The sequence below is a fragment of the Ambystoma mexicanum genome, chromosome 5p, assembly GCF_040938575.1.
Source record: "Ambystoma mexicanum isolate Mex_15411 chromosome 5p, UKY_AmexF1_1, whole genome shotgun sequence".
Lineage (NCBI taxonomy): Eukaryota > Metazoa > Chordata > Amphibia > Caudata > Ambystomatidae > Ambystoma > Ambystoma mexicanum.
The window spans coordinates 775678561-775693268 of record NC_090930.1 but is presented as its reverse complement, the minus strand read 5'-3'; the positions used below and the strand labels follow the sequence as shown (position 1 = coordinate 775693268).

General features: G+C 46.8%; 1 protein-coding gene across 5 annotated transcripts in view; it reads right to left on the bottom strand.

The window, feature by feature from the left end:
• ARPP21 (cAMP regulated phosphoprotein 21) overlaps window positions 1-4859 on the bottom strand; it is a 443564-nt gene extending 438705 nt beyond the window's left edge. For 4 of the 5 annotated variants that reach the window (XM_069613189.1, XM_069613192.1, XM_069613193.1 and 1 more), the window contains exon 1: window positions 4613-4859. The gene's annotated coding sequence lies outside the window, so the exon portion shown is untranslated. The remainder of the gene's footprint in view (window positions 1-4612) is intronic. The other variant, XM_069613194.1, reaches the window with a different exon arrangement.
• Between the last annotated feature and the right edge of the window lie 9849 nt (window positions 4860-14708).

Below are 14708 nucleotides of genomic sequence, written 5' to 3'. Positions count from 1 at the left end.
ACAGAATGGCCATCTGTGAAAGGGATATTTGAGCAAGCACAGTTAGCTACGTGGTTACATGGACAACCAAATAAATGTGTTTGCATGACTGATAATAGCCCCTCACCTCTTCTACGTGGTTGCGTTTGTTTGTTAGGGCCAGTCTGGATTAACCGAAGGAGCAGTACGTGAGTAACAGAGTCTGGTTTAATAATAATCGTTGTTTTTAAATCTCTGAAATAATGAATGCTCGCAAATATGATTGAGTCTGCTTGCGATATCTTTTTGGGTGGTGTGAACCGATGTAAGTGCACACGTACACTCTCGGGTTTCTAAGACCTATTCAGCAGAGGGCAAGAGGTCAGGACAACGTGTCTGAAGGAAGGCAGCTGTGCTATGCGTAAGGGCACTGGTCAAATGTGCCATCAATCACAGAACGCCTTCGCTGCACCCGCGTCTGAATATGTGACGTGACGAGGCAAGGCCTATGGTGATGGCTTGGCATTCTGTGAAGGCCCAACGAGCTTTGCTCCATGTCCAGTGCGCGTGAGACTTGAAGAGGCTGGCGCAATATACGTGTATAATATACACATTAAGGACACACACTGTGGCCCTCGCAAATTGCAGAAGGTGATGTTGAAGTCACAACTGCAATATTACTGGTTAGTATTTGCCATCAGCAAAGCATACATGTAAACATGTCCTGTAATGCATTCCGTGTATACATACAGAGGTGGGTGTGCAATGAACGCTGCATCGCCCCTCACCCCCATTTCTTCCCGACTGTGACATTTACGAAAATGTTTTAGCGTGTGAAAGTGCCATTGAAAGCATTGCTGTAAATCAGGCCCTTAGTCTGCCAAAGGCGTGTGGGATCTTTTCAGGAAACGGCATTGTTTGTAAGGCGCCTTCTAACAGTGTAGCTAATGCAATCGTGGCATGCGCGCACGCCGCTACAGGTGCACCTTGCAGGGATGCGGTCTGTGGTGTAGGTCTACTTTCCAGCTTCGCCAAGATGGCAGCGTAGTGGTAACGGCGGCCTGTATTAGCGAAAGCGTATCTCATTCGCTGTCAGTTGGCCTCCTGAGCAGGGTCCTGCTCTCAGCCGCGTTGGGAGCGGGCACTGCCACTTTAAATCGCAAGCGCTTATTCCACCGGAGGAGACGCGCGGTGCATGCTGATGCGCCCCGGCACGCGGGCAGGAGCCATGCTTAGCTGCGCCCTGTAATGTATTGCTCGCAACGCCCGGGCTGTATTGAAACGCGTTGCTGCCGGGAACAGCAAGGCACTACAGGCCACGGGGGCGCGTTTTCTGAGGTACACGCGGACTGAAATAAACACGACACCGCAGATGAGTGCCCACTCTGCGGCAGCAGATTCATCCATTCCACAGGGGGGAAACAATCGGGTGCTCTCAGGGGCGATAACGCGTGCATTTTGCGGGTCGGGAAACGCTGCACACTTTTCGAAAATCTAGGGCACTGGAAGCGAGACATTGCTCCGGGTGGTATTTATTTACGTTAACATGTAAGCACCTGTGTTTGCTGCACCTCTTAATAAAGCAAAATAGCGGCAGAACCGCCGCAAAGGCTATGTAGCGCTAAGCCGGCTGATGGAGAAGCCACTGCACTCGGCCACTCTGCGTGGCCACTGGAGGCACACGGCCAGGTCACTCGTCGCCTGATGTGCCCACGTGGGCGGGGCGCTGCCTCCTTTCTTCCCTACCATGTTTGTGTTCCATCCCTGCCTCAGCAGTTTCAACCCGTGTTATGCCACACCATCTTCCTACGGCCAACCTTTTGAACATGCAGTGCCATATTTTATCTGTACAAGTGTGCACCCTCGAAGCAAAGCCTTACTATCGTCTCTTTTTCTCTTTTTCAAAATCATTCTTTCCGTTCTTTTTAACAGTAGCAATATTCAGTTGTGTGCAGGGAGGAGTGTTGGTTTCACGTTGTCCTGGGTGACATTGCTGCAGCCTCTGTTTTGAGGCAGAATAAAGCTTAAGGCATAATAATTAACAATCACTGTCCTCCATGTTCCAGGAGTGGGGCCCGCTGTCGTGGGGGATGTGTGAGAGACTTTTGAAGCAGCACGCAGCAGAGACCCCCTCAGTCCCCTGCGTTTACTTGAAATGGTTCTGCTCATCACGCGCGATCGTATCTGCCGCCATTTTACGGAGCAGCTCATCCATGTTATGAACTGGTTATTGTTGCGTTCCCACGCGTGCATAGGCACTTTCAATGTGAGTTTTACTTTCCCCTTCTTGGGACCGGATGGATTGGCGGTGTGCTTCACGTGCACCCTCTGGGGACTATGGAATGTTCCAGTGTGAAGTCACCCCATAGTAAAGAACAGCGAGATAATGCAGCGCTGCGAACTGTGGGGTTCACTGCGCTGCCTTAGCCCAGTGGCATTCTAAAGGGTTTGCTTGTTATTCATTGATCCCGAATTGATTTGCCTTCCCGAGGGCTGACCTGTTACTTCTTTAATTGGCATCGGAATCCGATAATTGCAGAACTCCCCGAGGACAATGAACAATTTTGAGTAGAAGCCGGCCGCCCTCGCCTGAGGCACGGCACTGAACGTGGCTGGGGGAGCATAGACCTCTTCGCAGAACAATTGAGGGCCTTGACCGTGAGGTTTGTTAAGGTCTTGATAGTGAAGCCCAAATGCAGCTTTGGCATTTGACTTTCGTGAAAACAGGCGACCATGCTCCAGCACCATATAGCGACTGCGCCATATCGTGCCCGGGGCGTACGCATGCGCAGAACGATACCTGTTTGCGCGTGTGGATAGCAGAACAAAGTAAGGCACAGCTTTATAGAACTCATTTGAATTGAAGGGAGTGTGCAAGGTTAATATGGCATCGTTTTGTGTGCGAAGGAAAATGCGCTGTTTCAAAGCAATCACTAGTAATACATGATAAATAATACTACTTTGACACCTTTGGGCAAGCGAGATGTAACCCCATAACACAGACACAAATATCAAATACATGTGAAGGCAGAAACAGACCAGACACCAAGAACATACAAAAAAAACACGTATTGCTCCCTGGCATTTTTTTTGTTAATATACTCTCTTCAATTAAGTTATTTTCAAAAAAGAAATCACCCAGTGTTTTGCTGCTCGATAGCAGTTGTCTAAGCACCGTTACTCAGCTGTGCACGTGTATCGCTGTCCTTTAAAACGACCCCTTTTCTTGTGGGAGGACATACTTTTTTAGACAAAAACGTTACTCCCCCGCTTGCTAGGAATGTGGGGTACGTGTATTCGGAATCCGCGGACATACTATGCTGATTGTGCATTGTTTTGATGCATTTGGATTCCGAAAACCGAGACTCTTGAGAGAAGCAGCGTCCAGTTAGCACAAAAAGGTCTCTGGGACTTCTTAGAAGACGATAGAGAGAAGCGTCTCTGAATTTGACCTGTAACCCCCTCTTGTAGTGGGATGGACGCTCCTTCAAGCGGGCACAGGACCAGTCAAGCACGCAGGGCTTTTAAGTTACCAAACGGTGTAGCAGACGTGCAGGCGTTCCTGGCAGCAGTTCCTAGAAAGAGAGCCACCCACACTCGCTGGCAGTGTTGCTGAGCACGCTGTCCCAGCAGCTGAGTCCTACCCTGGCCTAAACTTAGCTCTGCCCTCGTCTCTTTCTCTCTCACTGCTTGTCACCGTGCTGGCTGGTATACTTATACCACAATACGTGCCCATCTTGTGCAGAATTGCTGCTGCATTGAGCAAGCTCGCCTTGGTCTCTCCTGGGTGCAGCAGACGCAGGGTCCCGCACCCGGTCACCCAGGCGCTGGCCGATGAGCCTCCCCCCCTCAGAGCAGATGCTGCCAGGAGCGTCCTCGCGCCCGCGGAGGCACGTCACCACAGCAGCAGCTGGGCCGATAGCCAGAAAGATTGACGTAGATACGGAGCATCGGTTTCTCTATCTGCCTTAACCGCTTCAGGGAAGCCTCCTGACTGCCCGTATCACACAGGGTACAGATAATCTCCCCTGATACGCGCCTTTCCCCCGTGGGCAAGCAGAAGCGCGGTCTGACGGTGGGTATTTCGGGGAGGCTTGCCAGGAATGCCAGCCTCCCTTTATTATTGTCTGCGCCTCTCCCACGCAGCACATGCCACCGTCACTCCAAGCGTAACAACATCCTCTCAAACTGTCTACCGCAGCCAGTGCTTTGCCTGACTAATCCTGGGACCTGCTGCTGCTGCTAACTTTCCCCGGAGAGCTGCCCCCCCCTCCTCTTTCCAGAGCCTTTGCCAATAAAGCCCCAATTCTAGCTGGCACTGAGACCACGGGGATCGCTCTGTGTTAGGGTCCAGGCATGAGCACGCATCGCGGCCCTCGCTAAGCAGCGCGCCGCCGCAGCATTGGACATTTCACAAACAATATGCATGCACGCCGAGACGCACATGGTAGGCAAAAATCCAACACAGACATATAACACAAGTGGACACTATCTCACTGATTTGATAAAACCCAGGAACTGACGGATATACGTCTGTGCTCCCTTTGCCACGAACATCCACACCCACAACTACATCACTCATGTTTCACAGAACAAAACAAATACATCAAAGGACCACAAACAAAAGCGATGGCACACAATGCTGCCCTGTTACCTTGTGCGGGAGCAGGTGCGTGCTGCGGCTATGTGTGCCGGCTGCACCGGAGCATGGTGCCCGGCTCTCTGCAGCTGGTGTCGGCCGGAGAGGGGCTGAGGTCGCAAGCCGCTCGGTCTCCCTCCGCCGGGAAGGCTCTCCTGGGCGCCGGGAGCAGCTCCTGTGCAGCCGGCGTTAGCCGGTGAGTGCGGCGCTGCAGCGTGTGCTGCTGCTGCTCCGCGGTGCGGTCCTCCCTCGGCCGCCCTTTCTTGAGAGCGTGAGGGGCGGGACGACCGCGCTGGGGCCGGCGGAGGGGGCCGGGGCAGCGCGCATTGCAGCCATTGGCCAGGCCCGCCGCCAATGCCGAGCGTCCCCCACCCCCGGGCCCCCCCATTCCCTGCAGGCCGACCCTGTCATTCATTCACCCCATCCGGTCAGCGCTGTCCCCCCGCGACCCTTAGGAATGTGGCAGCGGAAGAGTGAAAGGAAGTGCCCATATAGAAGCGGTGTGGCCACAACCATACACTCTACCTGCGAAGTGGCAGGACTGCACATACCTGCCAACACGGAACAGGTGACGCAGGACAGGATGTGCGCGTTGCCCTTACATCGCTGGGTGCACACAGTTGAATTTGGAAATGTGCACGTGTGCCCTTTACCTTTCAACCATCCATACGGCTAAGTCACTGCCCCCTTCTTTAAAGGAACGGTCCAGCTTCCTGACGTCCCTTCCCACGTTCCACAGCCCCTCAAACCCCACAGAACGCTAGCTGCTTTAATTATACTCCAATGCCGGGCTCCGGTACCTGCCATTCATTTCCATTTCAAAATGTGTGGCTCGCGGGCACCTTATGTGACGGTGTTTGAGTTTGCCCGTGGGTGGATCGCAGCTTTGCGACCTTCAGTGCCCTCGAGGGATCGGCGACTTCAGCTGGATCACATGGCGCTTCCATCAGTAGCATCTTTGACTATGCACATGGGTGCTGTACACGGGGGCACCTAGCAAAGTGGGCTTATTAACCACATCCCATAGCGTCTGAGCGTGAATCCACCGCTGAACTTCACACCGTGCGGTTCTGTTCTAAAGAATTGGTCATGTTCACGGGTGGCGTGAAACGTGTTTAGTCGTTTGGGAAGACTAGGCTTGCAAATAGCACTCTATCTCTCTCTCTATCTATCGCTCTCTCTCTCTCTTGCTCTCTCTCTCTCTCTCTCTCTCTCTCTCTCTCCCTCTATCTCTCTCTCTATCTCTCTCGCTCTCTCTCTCTCCCTCTCTCTCTCTCTATCCCTCTCTCTCTCTTTCTCTATCCCTCTATCTCTCTCTATCTATCCCTCTATCTCTCTCTATCTCTCTCGCTCTCTCTCTCTCTCTCTCTCTCTCTCCTCTCTCTCTCTTTCCCCGTCTAAGTATATGCTGATCTGTAGTCTGTCTTCCAGTTTCCAACCCAACCCCATAAATGCAAACAAACCAGTAAACTACAACAAAACACACGAGGCTGTTTACAATTAAATTAATTATTCGGATTTCGTCACTGTGGTAAACGCGAGGCCCCGCAATTAAAAGAAAGCATATGCCCGATTCATTTTTCTTTTTTTTTTTCTGTACTGCGACCTGTTTACCTGGTTTTAAGGATTGAACGGGCATCAGCAGTGCAGGGTCTGCTTAAATGCACACAGCCGGCGTGAAAGCAAATGCAACACAAGTAAATTACACCCCGAGGCTAATTCCAGAAGCGCCGCATCCACACTTGCGCGGTTTTCACATTTTAATTGCGGGCTGCACTCCGACATGAGCTGTGCAAAAGGCAGCGGGGGTCGGGGGTGAATTACTAGCATGTTTAACAAGTCCCGGGAGGATGGGACCGCGTTGTGTTTTTGGTTCGCATTTGCATTTTGTGCTATTGTGGGGACCCCGGGTCCCTTGACACAGCATCCCGTGGCCGTCGCCTGCCCTCTTCCTGCCCATATTCACGACCCTGCTGCAGGAGGCGCGGGGGGCTGACAACACGCGCACACGTTCAGATTGCCACATTAGCGAGGCCTGCGACGTAAATCCCAACTCTAGCAAGAATCACTGCAATTTCATGGGCCTCAGTGGAGCCACCGTGAACTCTAGGGCAATCCTCTGTCACGTAGGTTGTTTCCGCCTTGCTGCGGAAACGTGTCGTCATAACAACAACACACAACCGACCATTTCCATAAAAAAAGAACACAAAATATGTCCTTTGAAATCTGGAAATTTCACAACAACCACAGTGGAAGCCATGATATTCTTATTATGGAAGCTATTGCAGCCTTCTCAATCATGTCCCCTTGGTTGGGTGAAGGTGCAGAGGCCCGTTGCTACTTTCATGCCAGAACATACACTTTGACAGAAAATACAAACAGCCAGGCCCCTATGCATTTAAAGCCAAACACAGCCACACCAATAATACCACAAGCTTTACATGTGCTCCTTTGCCCAACCTTACGGCCCTGAATGCTATGTACACTCATTCTCTAAGAGTTGCAACCCACAGAACAACAGTGGCTGCAGAGGGTTGATCAATACATATTACAAATTAGATATGATTGGTCTGAAAGTAAGCTCCTTTTTAATGGACCAACTTGTCCAAATTGCTTGGACAAAATATGTCCCCCCTTACATAGTCTGTCTGCTCCCCTGGTCCATGGTTTTGGGGATACCCACCCTCTTTTGCCATTTTCTATAGTGCAACTTTTTAGTTGCATGGTTTATGGTGACTTTTCAGATTTGGATACTGAGATTTGATTTGATTCAAATTAATAATTCTAATGTTGCATTGGAAATCTGGTCCTATTTCACATTGACCTTTAATCTCTCAAACATCGTGGTCATTATGTCGGCTGCAGATGTGGTTTCGTTTAGTGAAGAACAGCTGGCCGAGGCTATTAATGTGACCTCATTTTTTGACAACATTGAGGTCGTTGCCAATTCGGGAGACGGTTTTACCGTAACCAGTGACAGTATTCTTAAACTTACAAGAATAAATTTAGAACTGAAATGCACAGCCATTTGTTGACGGAGTACCTCAAAAAGAATATAATTCCACAAGGCATCCTTGTTCGAAATGAACCTTGGTTATCCATAGATGATGAAGAATACAAAACACTATTTTCAGGTGTCGCGACTAAATGTAGTCGCGACTGGATGCTGCTGACAATAAACACAGACCTTGAGAAAAGTTCCATCATTGGAGACGAAATAGAGCAAGGGGAAGCATCATTTGCTCTGGATACCACGATTATGAATATCAAAGAAAAACATACTAAAGATTGTGTCAAAGTAACCACCAATGAAAAAATGGACAAATTAAAAAAAGTTATTCAAGCCTTTTCTAAAGAAGGGGCTTATCCTTATCTCTCCTCGGACTATCAGGGTCCTGGCCATTGGCGAGACCCTAATAGTCAAAAATATGGTCAGAACTTTTCACAAAAGAAAGTGACTTTTTCGGATACATCATCTGATGGCAGTGGATCACACCCTGTCAAAAATTATAGAGGCAACAAAGGCCGTAATTGGAATAGAGGCTACAACAGGGGCCGAGGGCGACTATATTGGCATCATCAAAATTATGCACCACATGCAAATTTTGTCTCTCAAGGACCCAATACTCTGTTTCCACCACCTAATCTCCTTTTTTCCGCCACCCGATCAAGGGCCCCCCATTAACCAATTCTTCGAAACCAGGCGACGGGCTTACCGAAGATAGCCAAACCTTCGGCTGTCTATAACATCTCTAAACGAGATCTTAATGAACATGAGACCAGAGTATTAGAGAAAATTTAATCCTTTGTTCCCATGGAGAACCCCACTAAAAAGGTGGTTGAAATAGAGCTACATAGCCTGTTTCGTAAAATACGGTTGAGAGACTTTTTTTGGCAATAGTCCTTCCCCTGATACGAGTGCGGACTTACATACACCATTCAAATGTAAGTCTTCTTTTACACCTACACTGCAAATGGTGTCTAATGAAATAGCTACCTTGGAGAAAGCTGTTCTTAGGGATTTCAATTCCATCTATAACACACCGAATAGAACTGGACAGAGACCATGCTTTAACCTTAACAAAGAAGAATGGGCTAGCCTCCAAGATCTTAAGCAAGAACCTCCTATTGTGATTAAACAGGTGGACAAAGGGGGCAGAGTGTAGGTTGTGGATGCAGATCAGTACGACAATGAAGCCATGTTCCAACTCAACAACTCTGCCTTTTACTGTAAATTACAAGGTGACCCAACGGACAATATACGAAAAGAAATTTTGACAGTGGCCTTACGTGCCCGGGATGCTGGAGTTATCAATGAGAAAGAGTGTAAGCGATATTCAATCAAGACTACAGCTAAGTCAATGCCTAGCCTGGGATGCTGAGGAAAACCCTTATTGATGTATTTTTATATCCAGTTCAGTACTCTGGATGACAACCCTTGTATAACACCCCCCTCTTAGAATCCCCCTGGCCCCACTGAGCCAAGAAGTCGATTTGTTTTGCAAATTAAAAGGTTTATTCGGACAATTCAACAATATATATCTATCACACTTTATAAATAAATTGATAACTGATATCACACTTCAGAATATGATCGTGATCAACAATGGATAATGTTACAGGGGTACACTGATTTGGTTACTTAGGAGTAGTGTAGAGGATGAGGTAGCTGAAAATGCTTGATGGTTTCAAGGACATGCAAGGTGGAATAAAATGCAGTACAGAAATAACTTGTTATGATTTTAGCAAAAGGTAATATGATAACTTTTTCTTTTGACAATTCACTCCCCCCTATGCAATACAAGAAATGGAAGGAGAGCAAACAGTCTTCAAGAATCCCAACAAATCCCACTTTATAATAAAATACAAAGTTCCAGTTCCCCCAGCAAGCTTAGAGAAAACAGGGATGAGTTTTAAACACAGGAAAATTACTTTAATGGGGTTTGCAGGGAAGTGAAAAGGTGCTAAAATTGCTTTTAATTCCCTCTAGAGGTTCAGGGTGAGTGAGAGATGCTTGTTGGTATTAGTTCAGGCTCACTTCATCAATGCTCTATGAGTTATTACCAAGTTGCAAACGGATTTTAACAAAAGAAAGAATGGAGCTGCTATTTGGACAAGTGGTGAAATTTAGCCAAAATCGCAAATCGCGGTAAATTTCACGAGTGCGTAAATTGTGATTACGGGAAAAGTATAGGGAGTAGGAAGACGGTTCTAGGTTCGTTGGAAAGCCTAGATTCAAAGCTTTCAGATGAAATTTCGTTCCTAGCCCAAACGGTTCAAGAGATACGGACGTTTTAATAAAGGTAGATTTTCGGATTTAAAGTAAAACTCAAAATGACAGGTGACAGCTTGCAGCTGCAGAATTGACAGGTGACAGTTGTGCAGCTTTAAAAATGACAGATGACACGATTTCTAGGAGGCTACTTAGGCTAAAATAGTTTGGATTAGATTATTTTAGCTAAGAGATTGGTTCTGCACAGTTCTGCTAGGTACTCACAATATCAATTTGAAATAGGCCTTATCACGGTCTGGTCAGGTTGGACTGGACTTCCGGCGGGTGGTTCTGAAGTCCCGGCTATCAGGTTCAGCTCTGCTCTATGGGTCTGTCAAGCACCGGATCTGCTCACAACGGTCTGGTTTGTGGTTCTCTCAGGTTCCGGATACAGCACTGCTTTCTGGATACTGCTACAGGTTCTTCCAAAATTCTTGGCAAAAATTCAAACAGCTCGCCCGGCTGGTGAATAGTTTGGTTGGTTTTGAGGCCTGCTGAAGAGGATTCAGCTGGTGGATTCAGGCCTCTCTGCTACAAATCCTGGAGTTAATTTCTGCTACAGGTTCTGGAGATTGATGGATTTGAAGTCTGGATCTCTGGATGGGAAGTCGTCGGTCAGCATGCTCCGCAGCAAATGGAATTGAATGTCCTACCTGTCCCAGCAGTCTCTTTTTATGTGTTTTGAAAATGGGTGTGTGCCTGGGCCTAGCTAAGCCTGCCCCTCTCTACTTGTCATTGGCCCAATTCTCCCCTCCCCATGATTGGGGGAAGGAAATGGATTGTCATCATGATGAGGTCTGTTTATGGGTCAGAGGATCCTCCCTGGTCAATTTGCACACAAATCTATTTCTGACCCAAATACATATTTATCTATGTACCATTTTTCTAATATTATAGGTCCAGTTAACATATTTTTTGTAGCACCAAACCATCCGATCCCTGTCTTTGTACGATGTCGTGTCCACTGATGACAGAATTCTCCCCTTTTCATCCAGATAACGACCTCTAAACCTTTCCAGATTTTTCACAAATGTACACCAGGGAGATGGGTTTCAGATGATAAAGTGTCAGATTTTTAACATGCATACATTTGGAGTGAGACCCTATTTTCCACTAGCAACCCCCCAGAATACACCACAGGGTCCTAATGCCTCTTAAAACGTGCACAGAAAAATCACAAGAACAATGATATTAATTATATAATTTTGACCAGTCCACACTATGCATTATCTATCTTTTTAAAATTATGCTCTTGTCAAAAAGGGGTGTGGCTTCCCACATCACATGGTGGAATAACTGGTTTATCCACTTCCCCCAAGCCAGCTTGTTCACAGAGGCACAGCTGCCCCCCAGTTTCTCCCAAGAGGAAGCTATTTTTTACAACGCCCCAATATAACATTTGCCTGAGTCAAGGAAGTTGCATTGTTCTGTCCCTTCCAGTTCCCAGGTGCTCCACCCCTAATCTAATCAGAGAGGTGTCAACTCCTTTTGGCAAGGGGCAGCAGGATGCAGCTAGGCCTGGGAAGAGTGGCTGAGCAGGTTTCAACTCCTGTCGGGGGTAGTTGTCAGGCAGAATCCAGTTTCATTAAGCCAGGTTTCAGCTAAATGTCGCTTTTTGTTCCCAGTTTAAATCAAACTTACAATTTTTACATATACATTAAATAATTACTTCCTTCAAGTCATTTCAGAATATAGTTTTACATTGTATCCATCTCTTAGCAAGTCTTTCCTTGGCTTGTTTTTTTTTCATTTGTTCAGTTTTACACAAAAGTCTGGTGGTTTGAAAACGCCAGCTTTCTGATAGTGGTGAGTACCGGTATTGCAACCATTTTTGGGATTAAGAAAATTAATTCCCCACAGTTTTGAGTTGCTTTTTGGCAATCAGCATCGCCATTCCCAATGGTTTCAGGCTACTGTGTGTGTAGCCCAATGGTGGTTTTAGGCAGTGCCCTCCTGTGCTCACAACATAGGCAAAAATGGGTGGCAGCCTATTCTTCATGTTTTCCCTGTGCACTCTCTGGGGAGTTCTGGCCATCATGATGTTTTCCATGCCAGTACTGCACAGTTTTATGGTAGGGCTTGGATGCATGGGTAAAAACATCCCACAAGCCCCCCCTCTTGCGATGGCCATTCTGTCCTTTTACTGATGGAACTCGCAAGATCTGGGATGTTCGCCTCCTCCTCTTCCAATTCCATAGATGGCACAGTTCAGCATCTTTTCCTCCCTCCAGTCGATCAATCAGTTCACCTTGCTGGTCCTGATGGGAGGATTGGGCGGTACCCCGGGCCCCTTGGGTCTCTGCTCCCGGTCCCCGGTCGTCCTCCTTGGCCAGTCTCCATGGTTTCATCTCTCCTAGGATGATAAAGCAAAGCGGCAATACACATTCCTAGACATTTCTTCCCCACCATTGATATGGTGGAGTGGCATATACATTTTATAGTCAAAACATTTGCGTTCTTATTTTAACCAAAACAAGATACAATTATAAGACATTTTTTTTCCAAATGATAATATTTTAGAGACTATATGTGGGATATTTTAGGGTTGGAATTGAATTACTCTGGATCGGTCCCCTCTGGTATTGCAGAGGACTCCTCCAGTTGTTGCAGAGTGTGTCTGGGATGGCAACACTTTAGCTGATTTATATGGACCCACTTGTCTTCCCCCTCTGCCAAACCGCCTTTGGGGATGCGGATCTTGAATGCAACAGGGGAGATCTTGTCTATAATTTCAAACGGTCCCTTCCATGTAGGCAAGAATTTTCGCTGTTTGGCCTGGTTCCTTTGGAAATTGTATAGATAGACCCGATCACCCACATTATATTCCTTAGTTTTCAAATCATAGTGGGTCTTCATGCTCTCGGCTGATCTTTCTAGATTCCTCTGAGCATAGGCAAAAGCATGTTGAAGGTGTTTCCTTAAATTCTCCACATACTCATGAGTTGTGGAGGCATTTATCAGTGTCTGCTCTTGGGTCATGTAGAGCAAATGCTGGGGAAGCACCATCTTGCGCCCCGTCATTGTAAGCGATATTCAATCAACACTACAGCTAAGTCAATGCCTAGTCTGGGATGCTGCTTATTGATGTATTTTTATGTCTAGTTCAGTACTCTGGATGACAATCCTTGTATAACACCCCCCTCTTAGAATCCCCCTGACCCCACTGAGCCAAGAAGTAGGTTTGTTTTGCAAATTAAAAGGTTTATTTGGACAATTCAACAATAAATATCTATCACACTTTTATAATATATTAATATCTGATAGTACACTGAGACATATGATGTGGATCCACAATAGGTAATGTTACAGTGGTACACTTGATTACTTAGGAGTAGTATAGAGGATGAGGTAGCTGAAAATGCTTTATGGTTTCAAGGAAATGCAATGAGGAATAAAATGCAGTACAGAAATACTTGATATGATTTTAGCAAAAGATACGATAATCACTTTTTCTCTGGCAATTCACCACGCTCCCCTATGCAATGTAAGAAATGGAAGGAGATGGAAAGAGGAGCACACAGTTCTCAGGAATCCCAACAAATCACACTTTATAATGCAATACACAGTTCCAGTTCTCCCAGCAAGCTTAGGGAAAACAGGGATGAGTTTTAAACACAGGAAAATTACTTTAATGTGGTTTGCAAGGAAGTGAAAAGGTGCTAAAATTGCTTTTAATTCCCTCTAGAGGTTCAGGGTAGGTGATGGCTACTTTATATTAGTCCAGGCTCACTTTAACAATACTCTATGAATGATTAGCAGATTGCAAACGAATTTTAGCAAAAAGCTGCTGATTTCTACAGATGAAGAAATCGAGCCAAATCGCAAATCGCGGTAAATTTTGCGAGTGCGTGTCTCGCGATTACGGGAAAAGTATAGGGAGTAGGAAGTCGATTCTAGGTTAGTGGGAAAGCCAAGATTCTAAGCTTTCGGATGAAAGTTAAATTTCGTTCCCAGTCCAAACGGTTCCAGAGATACGGACGATTAAATAAAGGTAGTTTTTCGGATTTAAAGTAACTCAAAATGACAGGTGACAGCTTGCAGCTGCAGAATTGACAGGTGACAGTTGTGCAGCTTTAAAAATGACAGATGACACGATTTCTAGGAGGCAGTTCTACTTCGGTTAAAATAGTTTGAATTAGATTATTTTAACTAAGAGATTGGTTCTGTACAGTTCTGCTAGGTACTCACAATATAAATTTGAACTAGGCCTCGTCACGGATCTGCTCAACATGTCCGGCTGCGGTTCTGTCTGCTCGGCGGGTCAATCAGGCACCGGTTCTGCTCACAGCGATCTGGGTCAGCTCTGCTCTGCTGGTCTAGCCTCTCTGGATTCTGGATGTAACACTGCTTTCTGAGTACTGCTACAGGTTCTTGCAAAAATTCTTGGCAAAACTTCAAACAGCTCGCCCGGCTGTTGAATAGTTTGGTTAGTTTTGAGGCCTCCTGAAGAGGATTCAGCTGGTGGATTCAGGCCTCTCTGCTACAAATTCTGGAGTTAATTTCTGCTACAGGTTCTGGAGATTGATGGATTTGAAGTCTGGATCTCTGGATGTGAAGTCGTCGGTCAGCATGCTCCACAGCAAATGGAATTGAATGTCCCTACCTGTCCCAGCAGTCTCTTTTTATGTGTTTTGGAAATGGGTGTGTGCCTGGGCCTAGCTAAGCCTGCCCCTCTCTACTTGTCATTGGCCCAATTCTCCCCTCTCCCTTGATTGGGGGAAGGAAATGGATTGTCATCATGATGAGGTCTGTTTATGAGTCAGAGGATCCTCCCCTGGACAATTTGCACAAGAATATATTTCTGACCCAAATACAAATTTATCTATGTACCATTTTTCT